Consider the following 19,947-nt stretch of genomic DNA (forward strand, 5'->3'; position numbering starts at 1 on the left):
TTATTGCTTTTGCAAACACGGTCTACTCCTCTCAGGTGCCGAGTTACAGGACAGTGAAAACAGTGAGTTTGTGTTAGACGCGAATCGTGCTATGATTCATGCTCTAGGCTGGGAGCGCAAGCTTTTTGCTTTTTCAAACACGGTCTACACCTCTCAGGTGCCAAGTTACAGGACGGTGAAAACAGTGAGTTTGTGTTAGACGCGAATCGTGCTATGATTCATGCTCTAGGCTGGGAGCTAAAGCTTATTGCTTTTTCAAACACGGTCTACATCTCTCAGGTGCCGAGTTACAGGACGGTGAAAACAGTGAGTTTGTGTTAGACGCGAATCGTGCTCTGATTCATGCTCTAGGCTGGGAGCGCAAGCTTTTTGCTTTTTCAAACACGGTCTACACCTCTCAGGTGCCGAGGTACAGGACGGTGAAAACAGTGAGTTTGTGTTAGACGCGAATCGTGCTCTGATTCATGCTCTAGGCTGGAAGCTAAAGCTTATTGCTTTTTCAAACACGGTCTACACCTCTCAGGTGCCGAGTTACAGGACGGTGAAAACAGTGAGTTTGTGTTAGACGCGAATCGTGCTCTGATTCATGCTCTAGGCTGGGAGCTAAAGCTTATTGGTTTTTCAAACACGGTCTACTCCTCTCAGGTGCCGAGTTACAGGACGGTGAAAACAGTGAGTTTGTGTTAGACGCGAATCGTGCTCTGATTCATGCTCTAGGCTGGGAGCGCAAGCTTATTGCTTTTTCAAACACGGTCTACACCTCTCAGGTGCCGAGTTACAGGACGGTGAAAACAGTGAGTTTGTGTTAGACGCGAATCGTTCTCTGATTCATGCTCTAGGCTGGGAGCTAAAGCTTATTGCTTCTTCAAACACGGTCTACTCCTCTCAGGTGCCGAGTTACAGGACGGTGAAAACAGTGAGTTTGTGTTAGACGCGAATCGTGCTTGGATTCATGCTCTAGGCTGGGAGCGCAAGCTTTTTGCTTTTTCAAACACGGTCTACATCTCTCTGGTGCCGAGTTACAGAACGGTGAAAACAGTGAGTTTGTGTTAGACGCGAATCGTGCTCTGATTCATGCTCTAGGCTGGGAGCGCAAGCGTAATGCTTTTTCAAACACGGTCTACACCTCTCAGGTGCCGAGGTACAGGACGGTGAAAACAGTGAGTTTGTGTTAGACGCGAATCGTGCTCTGATTCATGCTCTAGGCTGGGAGCGCAAGCTTATTGCTTTTTCAAACACGGTCTACACCTCTCAGGTGCCGAGTTACAGAACGGTGAAAACAGTGAGTTTGTGTTAGACGCGAATCGTGCTATGATTCATGCTCTAGGCTGGGAGCGCAAGCGTAATGCTTTTTCAAACACGGTCTGCACCTCTCAGGTGCCGAGTTACAGGACGGTGAAAACAGTGAGTTTGTGTTAGACGCGAATCGTGCTCTGATTCACGCTCTAGGCTGGGAGCTAAAGCTTATTGCTTTTTCAAACACGGTCTACACCTCTCAGGTGCCGAGGTACAGGACGGTGAAAACAGTGAGTTTGTGTTAGACGCGAATCGTGCTCTGATTCATGCTCTAGGCTGGAAGCTAAAGCTTATTGCTTTTTCAAACACGGTCTACACCTCTCAGGTGCCGAGTTACAGGACGGTGAAAACAGTGAGTTTGTGTTAGACGCGAATCGTGCTTGGATTCATGCTCTAGGCTGGGAGCGCAAGCTTATTGCTTTTTCAAACACGGTCTACATCTCTCAGGTGCCGAGTTACAGGACGGTGAAAACAGTGAGTTTGTGTTAGACGCGAATCGTGCTCTGATGCATGCTCTAGGCTGGGAGCTAAAGCTTATTGCTTTCTCAAACACGGTCTACACCTCTCAGGTGCCGAGTTACAGGACGGTGAAAACAGTGAGTTTGTGTTAGACGCGAATCGTGCTCTGATTCATGCTCTAGGCTGGGAGCGCAAGCTTATTGCTTTTTCAAACACGGTCTACACCTCTCAGGTGCCGAGTTACAGGACGGTGAAAACAGTGAGTTTGTGTTAGACGCGAATCGTGCTATGATTCATGCTCTAGGCTGGGAGCGCAAGCGTAATGCTTTTTCAAACACGGTCTACATCTCTCAGGTGCCGAGTTACAGGACGGTGAAAACAGTGAGTTTGTGTTAGACGCGAATCGTGCTCTGATTCATGCTCTAGGCTGGGAGCGCAAGCTTTTTGCTTTTTCAAACACGGTCTACATCTCTCTGGTGCCGAGTTACAGAACGGTGAAAACAGTGAGTTTGTGTTAGACGCGAATCGTGCTCTGATTCATGCTCTAGGCTGGGAGCGCAAGCGTAATGCTTTTTCAAACACGGTCTACACCTCAGGTGCCGAGGTACAGGACGGTGAAAACAGTGAGTTTGTGTTAGACGCGAATCGTGCTCTGATTCATGCTCTAGGCTGGGAGCGCAAGCTTTTTGCTTTTTCAAACACGGTCTACATCTCTCTGGTGCCGAGTTACAGAACGGTGAAAACAGTGAGTTTGTGTTAGACGCGAATCGTGCTCTGATTCATGCTCTAGGCTGGGAGCGCAAGCGTAATGCTTTTTCAAACACGGTCTACACCTCAGGTGCCGAGGTACAGGACGGTGAAAACAGTGAGTTTGTGTTAGACGCGAATCGTGCTCTGATTCATGCTCTAGGCTGGGAGCGCAAGCTTATTGCTTTTTCAAACACGGTCTACACCTCTCAGGTGCCGAGTTACAGAACGGTGAAAACAGTGAGTTTGTGTTAGACGCGAATCGTGCTCTGATTCATGCTCTAGGCTGGGAGCGCAAGCGTAATGCTTTTTCAAACACGGTCTACACCTCTCAGGTGCCGAGGTACAGGACGGTGAAAACAGTGAGTTTGTGTTAGACGCGAATCGTGCTCTGATTCATGCTCTAGGCTGGGAGCGCAAGCTTATTGCTTTTTCAAACACGGTCTACACCTCTCAGGTGCCGAGTTACAGAACGGTGAAAACAGTGAGTTTGTGTTAGACGCGAATCGTGCTCTGATTCATGCTCTAGGCTGGGAGCGCAAGCGTAATGCTTCTTCAAACACGGTCTGCACCTCTCAGGTGCCGAGTTACAGGACGGTGAAAACAGTGAGTTTGTGTTAGACGCGAATCGTGCTCTGATTCACGCTCTAGGCTGGGAGCTAAAGCTTATTGCTTTTTCAAACACGGTCTACTCCTCTCAGGTGCCGAGTTACAGGACGGTGAAAACAGTGAGTTTGTGTTAGACGCGAATCGTGCTCTGATTCATGCTCTAGGCTGGGAGCGCAAGCTTATTGCTTTTTCAAACACGGTCTACACCTCTCAGGTGCCGAGTTACAGGACGGTGAAAACAGTGAGTTTGTGTTAGACGCGAATCGTGCTTGGATTCATGCTCTAGGCTGGGAGCGCAAGCGTAATGCTTTTTCAAACACGGTCTACACCTCTCAGGTGCCGAGGTACAGGACGGTGAAAACAGTGAGTTTGTGTTAGACGCGAATCGTGCTATGATTCATGCTCTAGGCTGGGAGCGCAAGCTTATTGCTTTTTCAAACACGGTCTACACCTCTCAGGTGCCGAGTTACAGGACGGTGAAAACAGTGAGTTTGTGTTAGACGCGAATCGTGCTCTGATTCATGCTCTAGGCTGGGAGCGCAAGCTTATTGCTGTTTCAAACACGGTCTACACCTCTCAGGTGCCGAGTTACAGGACGGTGAAAACAGTGAGTTTGTGTTAGACGCGAATCGTGCTCTGATTCATGCTCTAGGCTGGGAGCGCAAGCTTTTTGCTTTTTCAAACACGGTCTACATCTCTCAGGTGCCGAGGTACAGGACGGTGAAAACAGTGAGTTTGTGTTAGACGCGAATCGTGCTGGGATTGATGCTCTAGGCTGGGAGCGCAAGCGTAATGCTTTTTCAAACACGGTCTACACCTCTCAGGTGCCGAGGTACAGGACGGTGAAAACAGTGAGTTTGTGTTAGACGCGAATCGTGCTCTGATTCATGCTCTAGGCTGGGAGCGCAAGCTTATTGCTTTTTCAAACACGGTCTACACCTCTCAGGTGCCGAGTTACAGGACGGTGAAAACAGTGAGTTTGTGTTAGACGCGAATCGTGCTATGATTCATGCTCTAGGCTGGGAGCGCAAGCTTATTGCTTTTTCAAACACGGTCTACATCTCTCAGGTGCCGAGTTACAGGACGGTGAAAACACTGAGTTTGTGTTAGACGCGAATCGTGCTCTGACTCATGCTCTAGGCTGGGAGCTAAAGCTTATTGCTTCTTCAAACACGGTGTACACCTCTCAGGTGCCGAGTTACAGGACGGTGAAAACACTGAGTTTGTGTTAGACGCGAATCGTGCTCTGATTCATGCTCTAGGCTGGGAGCGCAAGCTTATTGCTTTTTCAAACACGGTTTACACCTCTCAGGTGCCGAGTTACAGGACGGTGAAAACAGTGAGTTTGTGTTAGACGCGAATCGTGCTTGGATTCATGCTCTAGGCTGGGAGCGCAAGCTTATTGCTTTTTCAAACACGGTCTACATCTCTCAGGTGCCGAGTTACAGGACGGTGAAAACAGTGAGTTTGTGTTAGACGCGAATCGTGCTCTGATGCATGCTCTAGGCTGGGAGCTAAAGCTTATTGCTTTCTCAAACACGGTCTACACCTCTCAGGTGCCGAGTTACAGGACGGTGAAAACAGTGAGTTTGTGTTAGACGCGAATCGTGCTCTGATTCATGCTCTAGGCTGGGAGCGCAAGCTTATTGCTTTTTCAAACACGGTCTACACCTCTCAGGTGCCGAGTTACAGGACGGTGAAAACAGTGAGTTTGTGTTAGACGCGAATCGTGCTATGATTCATGCTCTAGGCTGGGAGCGCAAGCTTATTGCTTTTTCAAACACGGTCTACATCTCTCAGGTGCCGAGTTACAGGACGGTGAAAACAGTGAGTTTGTGTTAGACGCGAATCGTGCTCTGATTCATGCTCTAGGCTGGGAGCGCAAGCTTTTTGCTTTTTCAAACACGGTCTACATCTCTCTGGTGCCGAGTTACAGAACGGTGAAAACAGTGAGTTTGTGTTAGACGCGAATCGTGCTCTGATTCATGCTCTAGGCTGGGAGCGCAAGCGTAATGCTTTTTCAAACACGGTCTACACCTCAGGTGCCGAGGTACAGGACGGTGAAAACAGTGAGTTTGTGTTAGACGCGAATCGTGCTCTGATTCATGCTCTAGGCTGGGAGCGCAAGCTTATTGCTTTTTCAAACACGGTCTACACCTCTCAGGTGCCGAGTTACAGAACGGTGAAAACAGTGAGTTTGTGTTAGACGCGAATCGTGCTCTGATTCATGCTCTAGGCTGGGAGCGCAAGCGTAATGCTTTTTCAAACACGGTCTACACCTCTCAGGTGCCGAGGTACAGGACGGTGAAAACAGTGAGTTTGTGTTAGACGCGAATCGTGCTCTGATTCATGCTCTAGGCTGGGAGCGCAAGCTTATTGCTTTTTCAAACACGGTCTACACCTCTCAGGTGCCGAGTTACAGGACGGTGAAAACAGTGAGTTTGTGTTAGACGCGAATCGTGCTCTGATTCATGCTTTAGGCTGGGAGCGCAAGCTTATTGCTTTTTCAAACACGGTCTACACCTCTCAGGTGCCGAGTTACAGGACGGTGAAAACAGTGAGTTTGTGTTAGACGCGAATCGTGCTCTGATTCATGCTTTAGGCTGGGAACGCAAGCTTATTGCTTTTTCAAACACGGTCTACACCTCTCAGGTGCCGAGGTACAGGACGGTGAAAACAGTGAGTTTGTGTTAGACGCGAATCGTGCTCTGATTCATGCTCTAGGCTGGGAGCGCAAGCGTAATGCTTTTTCAAACACGGTCTACACCTCTCAGGTGCCGAGGTACAGGACGGTGAAAACAGTGAGTTTGTGTTAGACGCGAATCGTGCTCTGATTCATGCTCTAGGCTGGGAGCGCAAGCTTATTGTTTTTTTAAACACGGTCTACACCTCTCAGGTGCCGAGTTACAGAACGGTGAAAACAGTGAGTTTGTGTTAGACGCGAATCGTGCTCTGATTCATGCTCTAGGCTGGGAGCGCAAGCGTAATGCTTTTTCAAACACGGTCTACACCTCTCAGGTGCCGAGGTACAGGACGGTGAAAACAGTGAGTTTGTGTTAGACGCGAATCGTGCTCTGATTCATGCTCTAGGCTGGGAGCGCAAGCTTATTGCTTTTTCAAACACGGTCTACACCTCTCAGGTGCCGAGTTACAGGACGGTGAAAACAGTGAGTTTGTGTTAGACGCGAATCGTGCTTGGATTCATGCTCTAGGCTGGGAGCGCAAGCTTATTGCTTTTTCAAACACGGTCTACATCTCTCAGGTGCCGAGTTACAGGACGGTGAAAACAGTGAGTTTGTGTTAGACGCGAATCGTGCTCTGATTCATGCTCTAGGCTGGGAGCGCAAGCTTTTTGCTTTTTCAAACACGGTCTACATCTCTCTGGTGCCGAGTTACAGAACGGTGAAAACAGTGAGTTTGTGTTAGACGCGAATCGTGCTCTGATTCATGCTCTAGGCTGGGAGCGCAAGCGTAATGCTTTTTCAAACACGGTCTACACCTCAGGTGCCGAGGTACAGGACGGTGAAAACAGTGAGTTTGTGTTAGACGCGAATCGTTCTCTGATTCATGCTCTAGGCTGGGAGCGCAAGCGTAATGCTTTTTCAAACACGGTCTACACCTCTCAGGTGCCGAGGTACAGGACGGTGAAAACAGTGAGTTTGTGTTAGACGCGAATCGTGCTCTGATTCATGCTCTAGGCTGGGAGCGCAAGCTTATTGCTTTTTCAAACACGGTCTACACCTCTCAGGTGCCGAGTTACAGAACGGTGAAAACAGTGAGTTTGTGTTAGACGCGAATCGTGCTCTGATTCATGCTCTAGGCTGGGAGCGCAAGCGTAATGCTTTTTCAAACACGGTCTGCACCTCTCAGGTGCCGAGTTACAGGACGGTGAAAACAGTGAGTTTGTGTTAGACGCGAATCGTGCTCTGATTCACGCTCTAGGCTGGGAGCTAAAGCTTATTGCTTTTTCAAACACGGTCTACTCCTCTCAGGTGCCGAGTTACAGGACGGTGAAAACAGTGAGTTTGTGTTAGACGCGAATCGTGCTCTGATTCATGCTCTAGGCTGGGAGCGCAAGCTTATTGCTTTTTCAAACACGGTCTACACCTCTCAGGTGCCGAGTTACAGGACGGTGAAAACAGTGAGTTTGTGTTAGACGCGAATCGTGCTTGGATTCATGCTCTAGGCTGGGAGCGCAAGCGTAATGCTTTTTCAAACACGGTCTACACCTCTCAGGTGCCGAGGTACAGGACGGTGAAAACAGTGAGTTTGTGTTAGACGCGAATCGTGCTATGATTCATGCTCTAGGCTGGGAGCGCAAGCTTATTGCTTTTTCAAACACGGTCTACACCTCTCAGGTGCCGAGTTACAGGACGGTGAAAACAGTGAGTTTGTGTTAGACGCGAATCGTGCTCTGATTCATGCTCTAGGCTGGGAGCGCAAGCTTATTGCTGTTTCAAACACGGTCTACACCTCTCAGGTGCCGAGTTACAGGACGGTGAAAACAGTGAGTTTGTGTTAGACGCGAATCGTGCTCTGATTCATGCTCTAGGCTGGGAGCGCAAGCTTTTTGCTTTTTCAAACACGTACTACATCTCTCAGGTGCCGAGGTACAGGACGGTGAAAACAGTGAGTTTGTGTTAGACGCGAATCGTGCTGGGATTGATGCTCTAGGCTGGGAGCGCAAGCGTAATGCTTTTTCAAACACGGTCTACACCTCTCAGGTGCCGAGGTACAGGACGGTGAAAACAGTGAGTTTGTGTTAGACGCGAATCGTGCTCTGATTCATGCTCTAGGCTGGGAGCGCAAGCTTATTGCTTTTTCAAACACGGTCTACACCTCTCAGGTGCCGAGTTACAGGACGGTGAAAACAGTGAGTTTGTGTTAGACGCGAATCGTGCTATGATTCATGCTCTAGGCTGGGAGCGCAAGCTTATTGCTTTTTCAAACACGGTCTACATCTCTCAGGTGCCGAGTTACAGGACGGTGAAAACACTGAGTTTGTGTTAGACGCGAATCGTGCTCTGACTCATGCTCTAGGCTGGGAGCTAAAGCTTATTGCTTCTTCAAACACGGTGTACACCTCTCAGGTGCCGAGTTACAGGACGGTGAAAACACTGAGTTTGTGTTAGACGCGAATCGTGCTCTGATTCATGCTCTAGGCTGGGAGCGCAAGCTTATTGCTTTTTCAAACACGGTTTACACCTCTCAGGTGCCGAGTTACAGGACGGTGAAAACAGTGAGTTTGTGTTAGACGCGAATCGTGCTTGGATTCATGCTCTAGGCTGGGAGCGCAAGCTTATTGCTTTTTCAAACACGGTCTACATCTCTCAGGTGCCGAGTTACAGGACGGTGAAAACAGTGAGTTTGTGTTAGACGCGAATCGTGCTCTGATGCATGCTCTAGGCTGGGAGCTAAAGCTTATTGCTTTCTCAAACACGGTCTACACCTCTCAGGTGCCGAGTTACAGGACGGTGAAAACAGTGAGTTTGTGTTAGACGCGAATCGTGCTCTGATTCATGCTCTAGGCTGGGAGCGCAAGCTTATTGCTTTTTCAAACACGGTCTACACCTCTCAGGTGCCGAGTTACAGGACGGTGAAAACAGTGAGTTTGTGTTAGACGCGAATCGTGCTATGATTCATGCTCTAGGCTGGGAGCGCAAGCTTATTGCTTTTTCAAACACGGTCTACATCTCTCAGGTGCCGAGTTACAGGACGGTGAAAACAGTGAGTTTGTGTTAGACGCGAATCGTGCTCTGATTCATGCTCTAGGCTGGGAGCGCAAGCTTTTTGCTTTTTCAAACACGGTCTACATCTCTCTGGTGCCGAGTTACAGAACGGTGAAAACAGTGAGTTTGTGTTAGACGCGAATCGTGCTCTGATTCATGCTCTAGGCTGGGAGCGCAAGCGTAATGCTTTTTCAAACACGGTCTACACCTCAGGTGCCGAGGTACAGGACGGTGAAAACAGTGAGTTTGTGTTAGACGCGAATCGTGCTCTGATTCATGCTCTAGGCTGGGAGCGCAAGCTTATTGCTTTTTCAAACACGGTCTACACCTCTCAGGTGCCGAGTTACAGAACGGTGAAAACAGTGAGTTTGTGTTAGACGCGAATCGTGCTCTGATTCATGCTCTAGGCTGGGAGCGCAAGCGTAATGCTTTTTCAAACACGGTCTACACCTCTCAGGTGCCGAGGTACAGGACGGTGAAAACAGTGAGTTTGTGTTAGACGCGAATCGTGCTCTGATTCATGCTCTAGGCTGGGAGCGCAAGCTTATTGCTTTTTCAAACACGGTCTACACCTCTCAGGTGCCGAGTTACAGGACGGTGAAAACAGTGAGTTTGTGTTAGACGCGAATCGTGCTCTGATTCATGCTTTAGGCTGGGAGCGCAAGCTTATTGCTTTTTCAAACACGGTCTACACCTCTCAGGTGCCGAGTTACAGGACGGTGAAAACAGTGAGTTTGTGTTAGACGCGAATCGTGCTCTGATTCATGCTTTAGGCTGGGAACGCAAGCTTATTGCTTTTTCAAACACGGTCTACACCTCTCAGGTGCCGAGGTACAGGACGGTGAAAACAGTGAGTTTGTGTTAGACGCGAATCGTGCTCTGATTCATGCTCTAGGCTGGGAGCGCAAGCGTAATGCTTTTTCAAACACGGTCTACACCTCTCAGGTGCCGAGGTACAGGACGGTGAAAACAGTGAGTTTGTGTTAGACGCGAATCGTGCTCTGATTCATGCTCTAGGCTGGGAGCGCAAGCTTATTGTTTTTTTAAACACGGTCTACACCTCTCAGGTGCCGAGTTACAGAACGGTGAAAACAGTGAGTTTGTGTTAGACGCGAATCGTGCTCTGATTCATGCTCTAGGCTGGGAGCGCAAGCGTAATGCTTTTTCAAACACGGTCTACACCTCTCAGGTGCCGAGGTACAGGACGGTGAAAACAGTGAGTTTGTGTTAGACGCGAATCGTGCTCTGATTCATGCTCTAGGCTGGGAGCGCAAGCTTATTGCTTTTTCAAACACGGTCTACACCTCTCAGGTGCCGAGTTACAGGACGGTGAAAACAGTGAGTTTGTGTTAGACGCGAATCGTGCTTGGATTCATGCTCTAGGCTGGGAGCGCAAGCTTATTGCTTTTTCAAACACGGTCTACATCTCTCAGGTGCCGAGTTACAGGACGGTGAAAACAGTGAGTTTGTGTTAGACGCGAATCGTGCTCTGATTCATGCTCTAGGCTGGGAGCGCAAGCTTTTTGCTTTTTCAAACACGGTCTACACCTCTCAGGTGCCGAGGTACAGGACGGTGAAAACAGTGAGTTTGTGTTAGACGCGAATCGTGCTCTGATTCATGCTCTAGGCTGGAAGCTAAAGCTTATTGCTTTTTCAAACACGGTCTACACCTCTCAGGTGCCGAGTTACAGGACGGTGAAAACAGTGAGTTTGTGTTAGACGCGAATCGTGCTCTGATTCATGCTCTAGGCTGGGAGCTAAAGCTTATTGGTTTTTCAAACACGGTCTACATCTCTCTGGTGCCGAGTTACAGAACGGTGAAAACAGTGAGTTTGTGTTAGACGCGAATCGTGCTCTGATTCATGCTCTAGGCTGGGAGCGCAAGCGTAATGCTTTTTCAAACACGGTCTACACCTCTCAGGTGCCGAGGTACAGGACGGTGAAAACAGTGAGTTTGTGTTAGACGCGAATCGTGCTCTGATTCATGCTCTAGGCTGGGAGCGCAAGCTTATTGCTTTTTCAAACACGGTCTACACCTCTCAGGTGCCGAGTTACAGAACGGTGAAAACAGTGAGTTTGTGTTAGACGCGAATCGTGCTATGATTCATGCTCTAGGCTGGGAGCGCAAGCGTAATGCTTTTTCAAACACGGTCTGCACCTCTCAGGTGCCGAGTTACAGGACGGTGAAAACAGTGAGTTTGTGTTAGACGCGAATCGTGCTCTGATTCACGCTCTAGGCTGGGAGCTAAAGCTTATTGCTTTTTCAAACACGGTCTACACCTCTCAGGTGCCGAGGTACAGGACGGTGAAAACAGTGAGTTTGTGTTAGACGCGAATCGTGCTCTGATTCATGCTCTAGGCTGGAAGCTAAAGCTTATTGCTTTTTCAAACACGGTCTACACCTCTCAGGTGCCGAGTTACAGGACGGTGAAAACAGTGAGTTTGTGTTAGACGCGAATCGTGCTTGGATTCATGCTCTAGGCTGGGAGCGCAAGCTTATTGCTTTTTCAAACACGGTCTACATCTCTCAGGTGCCGAGTTACAGGACGGTGAAAACAGTGAGTTTGTGTTAGACGCGAATCGTGCTCTGATGCATGCTCTAGGCTGGGAGCTAAAGCTTATTGCTTTCTCAAACACGGTCTACACCTCTCAGGTGCCGAGTTACAGGACGGTGAAAACAGTGAGTTTGTGTTAGACGCGAATCGTGCTCTGATTCATGCTCTAGGCTGGGAGCGCAAGCTTATTGCTTTTTCAAACACGGTCTACACCTCTCAGGTGCCGAGTTACAGGACGGTGAAAACAGTGAGTTTGTGTTAGACGCGAATCGTGCTTGGATTCATGCTCTAGGCTGGGAGCGCAAGCTTATTGCTTTTTCAAACACGGTCTACATCTCTCAGGTGCCGAGTTACAGGACGGTGAAAACAGTGAGTTTGTGTTAGACGCGAATCGTGCTCTGATTCATGCTCTAGGCTGGGAGCGCAAGCTTTTTGCTTTTTCAAACACGGTCTACACCTCTCAGGTGCCGAGGTACAGGACGGTGAAAACAGTGAGTTTGTGTTAGACGCGAATCGTGCTCTGATTCATGCTCTAGGCTGGAAGCTAAAGCTTATTGCTTTTTCAAACACGGTCTACACCTCTCAGGTGCCGAGTTACAGGACGGTGAAAACAGTGAGTTTGTGTTAGACGCGAATCGTGCTCTGATTCATGCTCTAGGCTGGGAGCTAAAGCTTATTGGTTTTTCAAACACGGTCTACTCCTCTCAGGTGCCGAGTTACAGGACGGTGAAAACAGTGAGTTTGTGTTAGACGCGAATCGTGCTCTGATTCATGCTCTAGGCTGGGAGCGCAAGCTTTTTGCTTTTTCAAACACGGTCTACATCTCTCTGGTGCCGAGTTACAGAACGGTGAAAACAGTGAGTTTGTGTTAGACGCGAATCGTGCTCTGATTCATGCTCTAGGCTGGGAGCGCAAGCGTAATGCTTTTTCAAACACGGTCTACACCTCAGGTGCCGAGGTACAGGACGGTGAAAACAGTGAGTTTGTGTTAGACGCGAATCGTGCTCTGATTCATGCTCTAGGCTGGGAGCGCAAGCTTTTTGCTTTTTCAAACACGGTCTACATCTCTCTGGTGCCGAGTTACAGAACGGTGAAAACAGTGAGTTTGTGTTAGACGCGAATCGTGCTCTGATTCATGCTCTAGGCTGGGAGCGCAAGCGTAATGCTTTTTCAAACACGGTCTACACCTCAGGTGCCGAGGTACAGGACGGTGAAAACAGTGAGTTTGTGTTAGACGCGAATCGTGCTCTGATTCATGCTCTAGGCTGGGAGCGCAAGCTTATTGCTTTTTCAAACACGGTCTACACCTCTCAGGTGCCGAGTTACAGAACGGTGAAAACAGTGAGTTTGTGTTAGACGCGAATCGTGCTCTGATTCATGCTCTAGGCTGGGAGCGCAAGCGTAATGCTTTTTCAAACACGGTCTACACCTCTCAGGTGCCGAGGTACAGGACGGTGAAAACAGTGAGTTTGTGTTAGACGCGAATCGTGCTCTGATTCATGCTCTAGGCTGGGAGCGCAAGCTTATTGCTTTTTCAAACACGGTCTACACCTCTCAGGTGCCGAGTTACAGAACGGTGAAAACAGTGAGTTTGTGTTAGACGCGAATCGTGCTCTGATTCATGCTCTAGGCTGGGAGCGCAAGCGTAATGCTTTTTCAAACACGGTCTGCACCTCTCAGGTGCCGAGTTACAGGACGGTGAAAACAGTGAGTTTGTGTTAGACGCGAATCGTGCTCTGATTCACGCTCTAGGCTGGGAGCTAAAGCTTATTGCTTTTTCAAACACGGTCTACTCCTCTCAGGTGCCGAGTTACAGGACGGTGAAAACAGTGAGTTTGTGTTAGACGCGAATCGTGCTCTGATTCATGCTCTAGGCTGGGAGCGCAAGCTTATTTCTTTTTCAAACACGGTCTACACCTCTCAGGTGCCGAGTTACAGGACGGTGAAAACAGTGAGTTTGTGTTAGACGCGAATCGTGCTTGGATTCATGCTCTAGGCTGGGAGCGCAAGCGTAATGCTTTTTCAAACACGGTCTACACCTCTCAGGTGCCGAGGTACAGGACGGTGAAAACAGTGAGTTTGTGTTAGACGCGAATCGTGCTATGATTCATGCTCTAGGCTGGGAGCGCAAGCTTATTGCTTTTTCAAACACGGTCTACACCTCTCAGGTGCCGAGTTACAGGACGGTGAAAACAGTGAGTTTGTGTTAGACGCGAATCGTGCTCTGATTCATGCTCTAGGCTGGGAGCGCAAGCTTATTGCTGTTTCAAACACGGTCTACACCTCTCAGGTGCCGAGTTACAGGACGGTGAAAACAGTGAGTTTGTGTTAGACGCGAATCGTGCTCTGATTCATGCTCTAGGCTGGGAGCGCAAGCTTTTTGCTTTTTCAAACACGGTCTACATCTCTCAGGTGCCGAGGTACAGGACGGTGAAAACAGTGAGTTTGTGTTAGACGCGAATCGTGCTGGGATTGATGCTCTAGGCTGGGAGCGCAAGCGTAATGCTTTTTCAAACACGGTCTACACCTCTCAGGTGCCGAGTTACAGGACGGTGAAAACAGTGAGTTTGTGTTAGACGCGAATCGTGCTCTGATTCATGCTCTAGGCTGGGAGCGCAAGCTTATTGCTGTTTCAAACACGGTCTACACCTCTCAGGTGCCGAGTTACAGGACGGTGAAAACAGTGAGTTTGTGTTAGACGCGAATCGTGCTCTGATTCATGCTCTAGGCTGGGAGCGCAAGCTTATTGCTTTTTCAAACACGGTCTACACCTCTCAGGTGCCGAGTTACAGGACGGTGAAAACAGTGAGTTTGTGTTAGACGCGAATCGTGCTTGGATTCATGCTCTAGGCTGGGAGCGCAAGCTTATTGCTTTTTCAAACACGGTCTACATCTCTCAGGTGCCGAGTTACAGGACGGTGAAAACAGTGAGTTTGTGTTAGACGCGAATCGTGCTCTGATTCATGCTCTAGGCTGGGAGCGCAAGCTTTTTGCTTTTTCAAACACGGTCTACACCTCTCAGGTGCCGAGGTACAGGACGGTGAAAACAGTGAGTTTGTGTTAGACGCGAATCGTGCTCTGATTCATGCTCTAGGCTGGAAGCTAAAGCTTATTGCTTTTTCAAACACGGTCTACACCTCTCAGGTGCCGAGTTACAGGACGGTGAAAACAGTGAGTTTGTGTTAGACGCGAATCGTGCTCTGATTCATGCTCTAGGCTGGGAGCTAAAGCTTATTGGTTTTTCAAACACGGTCTACTCCTCTCAGGTGCCGAGTTACAGGACGGTGAAAACAGTGAGTTTGTGTTAGACGCGAATCGTGCTCTGATTCATGCTCTAGGCTGGGAGCGCAAGCTTATTGCTTTTTCAAACACGGTCTACACCTCTCAGGTGCCGAGTTACAGGACGGTGAAAACAGTGAGTTTGTGTTAGACGCGAATCGTTCTCTGATTCATGCTCTAGGCTGGGAGCTAAAGCTTATTGCTTCTTCAAACACGGTCTACTCCTCTCAGGTGCCGAGTTACAGGACGGTGAAAACAGTGAGTTTGTGTTAGACGCGAATCGTGCTTGGATTCATGCTCTAGGCTGGGAGCGCAAGCTTTTTGCTTTTTCAAACACGGTCTACATCTCTCTGGTGCCGAGTTACAGAACGGTGAAAACAGTGAGTTTGTGTTAGACGCGAATCGTGCTCTGATTCATGCTCTAGGCTGGGAGCGCAAGCGTAATGCTTTTTCAAACACGGTCTACACCTCTCAGGTGCCGAGGTACAGGACGGTGAAAACAGTGAGTTTGTGTTAGACGCGAATCGTGCTCTGATTCATGCTCTAGGCTGGGAGCGCAAGCTTATTGCTTTTTCAAACACGGTCTACACCTCTCAGGTGCCGAGTTACAGAACGGTGAAAACAGTGAGTTTGTGTTAGACGCGAATCGTGCTATGATTCATGCTCTAGGCTGGGAGCGCAAGCGTAATGCTTTTTCAAACACGGTCTGCACCTCTCAGGTGCCGAGTTACAGGACGGTGAAAACAGTGAGTTTGTGTTAGACGCGAATCGTGCTCTGATTCACGCTCTAGGCTGGGAGCTAAAGCTTATTGCTTTTTCAAACACGGTCTACACCTCTCAGGTGCCGAGGTACAGGACGGTGAAAACAGTGAGTTTGTGTTAGACGCGAATCGTGCTCTGATTCATGCTCTAGGCTGGAAGCTAAAGCTTATTGCTTTTTCAAACACGGTCTACACCTCTCAGGTGCCGAGTTACAGGACGGTGAAAACAGTGAGTTTGTGTTAGACGCGAATCGTGCTTGGATTCATGCTCTAGGCTGGGAGCGCAAGCGTAATGCTTTTTCAAACACGGTCTACATCTCTCAGGTGCCGAGTTACAGGACGGTGAAAACAGTGAGTTTGTGTTAGACGCGAATCGTGCTCTGATGCATGCTCTAGGCTGGGAGCTAAAGCTTATTGCTTTCTCAAACACGGTCTACACCTCTCAGGTGCCGAGTTACAGGACGGTGAAAACAGTGAGTTTGTGTTAGACGCGAATCGTGCTCTGATTCATGCTCTAGGCTGGGAGCGCAAGCTTATTGCTTTTTCAAACACGGTCTACACCTCTCAGGTGCCGAGTTACAGGACGGTGAAAACAGTGAGTTTGTGTTAGACGCGAATCGTGCTATGATTCATGCTCTAGGCTGGGAGCGCAAGCGTAATGCTTTTTCAAACACGGTCTACATCTCTCAGGTGCCGAGTTACAGGACGGTGAAAACAGTGAGTTTGTGTTAGACGCGAATCGTGCTCTGATTCATGCTCTAGGCTGGGAGCGCAAGCTTTTTGCTTTTTCAAACACGGTCTACATCTCTCTGGTGCCGAGTTACAGAACGGTGAAAACAGTGAGTTTGTGTTAGACGCGAATCGTGCTCTGATTCATGCTCTAGGCTGGGAGCGCAAGCGTAATGCTTTTTCAAACACGGTCTACACCTCAGGTGCCGAGGTACAGGACGGTGAAAACAGTGAGTTTGTGTTAGACGCGAATCGTGCTCTGATTCATGCTCTAGGCTGGGAGCGCAAGCTTTTTGCTTTTTCAAACACGGTCTACATCTCTCTGGTGCCGAGTTACAGAACGGTGAAAACAGTGAGTTTGTGTTAGACGCGAATCGTGCTCTGATTCATGCTCTAGGCTGGGAGCGCAAGCGTAATGCTTTTTCAAACACGGTCTACACCTCAGGTGCCGAGGTACAGGACGGTGAAAACAGTGAGTTTGTGTTAGACGCGAATCGTGCTCTGATTCATGCTCTAGGCTGGGAGCGCAAGCTTATTGCTTTTTCAAACACGGTCTACACCTCTCAGGTGCCGAGTTACAGAACGGTGAAAACAGTGAGTTTGTGTTAGACGCGAATCGTGCTCTGATTCATGCTCTAGGCTGGGAGCGCAAGCGTAATGCTTTTTCAAACACGGTCTACACCTCTCAGGTGCCGAGGTACAGGACGGTGAAAACAGTGAGTTTGTGTTAGACGCGAATCGTGCTCTGATTCATGCTCTAGGCTGGGAGCGCAAGCTTATTGCTTTTTCAAACACGGTCTACACCTCTCAGGTGCCGAGTTACAGAACGGTGAAAACAGTGAGTTTGTGTTAGACGCGAATCGTGCTCTGATTCATGCTCTAGGCTGGGAGCGCAAGCGTAATGCTTTTTCAAACACGGTCTGCACCTCTCAGGTGCCGAGTTACAGGACGGTGAAAACAGTGAGTTTGTGTTAGACGCGAATCGTGCTCTGATTCACGCTCTAGGCTGGGAGCTAAAGCTTATTGCTTTTTCAAACACGGTCTACTCCTCTCAGGTGCCGAGTTACAGGACGGTGAAAACAGTGAGTTTGTGTTAGACGCGAATCGTGCTCTGATTCATGCTCTAGGCTGGGAGCGCAAGCTTATTGCTTTTTCAAACACGGTCTACACCTCTCAGGTGCCGAGTTACAGGACGGTGAAAACAGTGAGTTTGTGTTAGACGCGAATCGTGCTTGGATTCATGCTCTAGGCTGGGAGCGCAAGCGTAATGCTTTTTCAAACACGGTCTACACCTCTCAGGTGCCGAGGTACAGGACGGTGAAAACAGTGAGTTTGTGTTAGACGCGAATCGTGCTATGATTCATGCTCTAGGCTGGGAGCGCAAGCTTATTGCTTTTTCAAACACGGTCTACACCTCTCAGGTGCCGAGTTACAGGACGGTGAAAACAGTGAGTTTGTGTTAGACGCGAATCGTGCTCTGATTCATGCTCTAGGCTGGGAGCGCAAGCTTATTGCTGTTTCAAACACGGTCTACACCTCTCAGGTGCCGAGTTACAGGACGGTGAAAACAGTGAGTTTGTGTTAGACGCGAATCGTGCTCTGATTCATGCTCTAGGCTGGGAGCGCAAGCTTTTTGCTTTTTCAAACACGGTCTACATCTCTCAGGTGCCGAGGTACAGGACGGTGAAAACAGTGAGTTTGTGTTAGACGCGAATCGTGCTGGGATTGATGCTCTAGGCTGGGAGCGCAAGCGTAATGCTTTTTCAAACACGGTCTACACCTCTCAGGTGCCGAGGTACAGGACGGTGAAAACAGTGAGTTTGTGTTAGACGCGAATCGTGCTCTGATTCATGCTCTAGGCTGGGAGCGCAAGCTTATTGCTTTTTCAAACACGGTCTACACCTCTCAGGTGCCGAGTTACAGGACGGTGAAAACAGTGAGTTTGTGTTAGACGCGAATCGTGCTATGATTCATGCTCTAGGCTGGGAGCGCAAGCTTATTGCTTTTTCAAACACGGTCTACATCTCTCAGGTGCCGAGTTACAGGACGGTGAAAACACTGAGTTTGTGTTAGACGCGAATCGTGCTCTGACTCATGCTCTAGGCTGGGAGCTAAAGCTTATTGCTTCTTCAAACACGGTGTACACCTCTCAGGTGCCGAGTTACAGGACGGTGAAAACACTGAGTTTGTGTTAGACGCGAATCGTGCTCTGATTCATGCTCTAGGCTGGGAGCGCAAGCTTATTGCTTTTTCAAACACGGTTTACACCTCTCAGGTGCCGAGTTACAGGACGGTGAAAACAGTGAGTTTGTGTTAGACGCGAATCGTGCTTGGATTCATGCTCTAGGCTGGGAGCGCAAGCTTATTGCTTTTTCAAACACGGTCTACATCTCTCAGGTGCCGAGTTACAGGACGGTGAAAACAGTGAGTTTGTGTTAGACGCGAATCGTGCTCTGATGCATGCTCTAGGCTGGGAGCTAAAGCTTATTGCTTTCTCAAACACGGTCTACACCTCTCAGGTGCCGAGTTACAGGACGGTGAAAACAGTGAGTTTGTGTTAGACGCGAATCGTGCTCTGATTCATGCTCTAGGCTGGGAGCGCAAGCTTATTGCTTTTTCAAACACGGTCTACACCTCTCAGGTGCCGAGTTACAGGACGGTGAAAACAGTGAGTTTGTGTTAGACGCGAATCGTGCTATGATTCATGCTCTAGGCTGGGAGCGCAAGCTTATTGCTTTTTCAAACACGGTCTACATCTCTCAGGTGCCGAGTTACAGGACGGTGAAAACAGTGAGTTTGTGTTAGACGCGAATCGTGCTCTGATTCATGCTCTAGGCTGGGAGCGCAAGCTTTTTGCTTTTTCAAACACGGTCTACATCTCTCTGGTGCCGAGTTACAGAACGGTGAAAACAGTGAGTTTGTGTTAGACGCGAATCGTGCTCTGATTCATGCTCTAGGCTGGGAGCGCAAGCGTAATGCTTTTTCAAACACGGTCTACACCTCAGGTGCCGAGGTACAGGACGGTGAAAACAGTGAGTTTGTGTTAGACGCGAATCGTGCTCTGATTCATGCTCTAGGCTGGGAGCGCAAGCTTATTGCTTTTTCAAACACGGTCTACACCTCTCAGGTGCCGAGTTACAGAACGGTGAAAACAGTGAGTTTGTGTTAGACGCGAATCGTGCTCTGATTCATGCTCTAGGCTGGGAGCGCAAGCGTAATGCTTTTTCAAACACGGTCTACACCTCTCAGGTGCCGAGGTACAGGACGGTGAAAACAGTGAGTTTGTGTTAGACGCGAATCGTGCTCTGATTCATGCTCTAGGCTGGGAGCGCAAGCTTATTGCTTTTTCAAACACGGTCTACACCTCTCAGGTGCCGAGTTACAGGACGGTGAAAACAGTGAGTTTGTGTTAGACGCGAATCGTGCTCTGATTCATGCTTTAGGCTGGGAGCGCAAGCTTATTGCTTTTTCAAACACGGTCTACACCTCTCAGGTGCCGAGTTACAGGACGGTGAAAACAGTGAGTTTGTGTTAGACGCGAATCGTGCTCTGATTCATGCTTTAGGCTGGGAACGCAAGCTTATTGCTTTTTCAAACACGGTCTACACCTCTCAGGTGCCGAGGTACAGGACGGTGAAAACAGTGAGTTTGTGTTAGACGCGAATCGTGCTCTGATTCATGCTCTAGGCTGGGAGCGCAAGCGTAATGCTTTTTCAAACACGGTCTACACCTCTCAGGTGCCGAGGTACAGGACGGTGAAAACAGTGAGTTTGTGTTAGACGC

This window comes from Eleutherodactylus coqui, unplaced genomic scaffold (assembly GCF_035609145.1).
Source record: "Eleutherodactylus coqui strain aEleCoq1 unplaced genomic scaffold, aEleCoq1.hap1 HAP1_SCAFFOLD_57, whole genome shotgun sequence".
Lineage (NCBI taxonomy): Eukaryota > Metazoa > Chordata > Amphibia > Anura > Eleutherodactylidae > Eleutherodactylus > Eleutherodactylus coqui.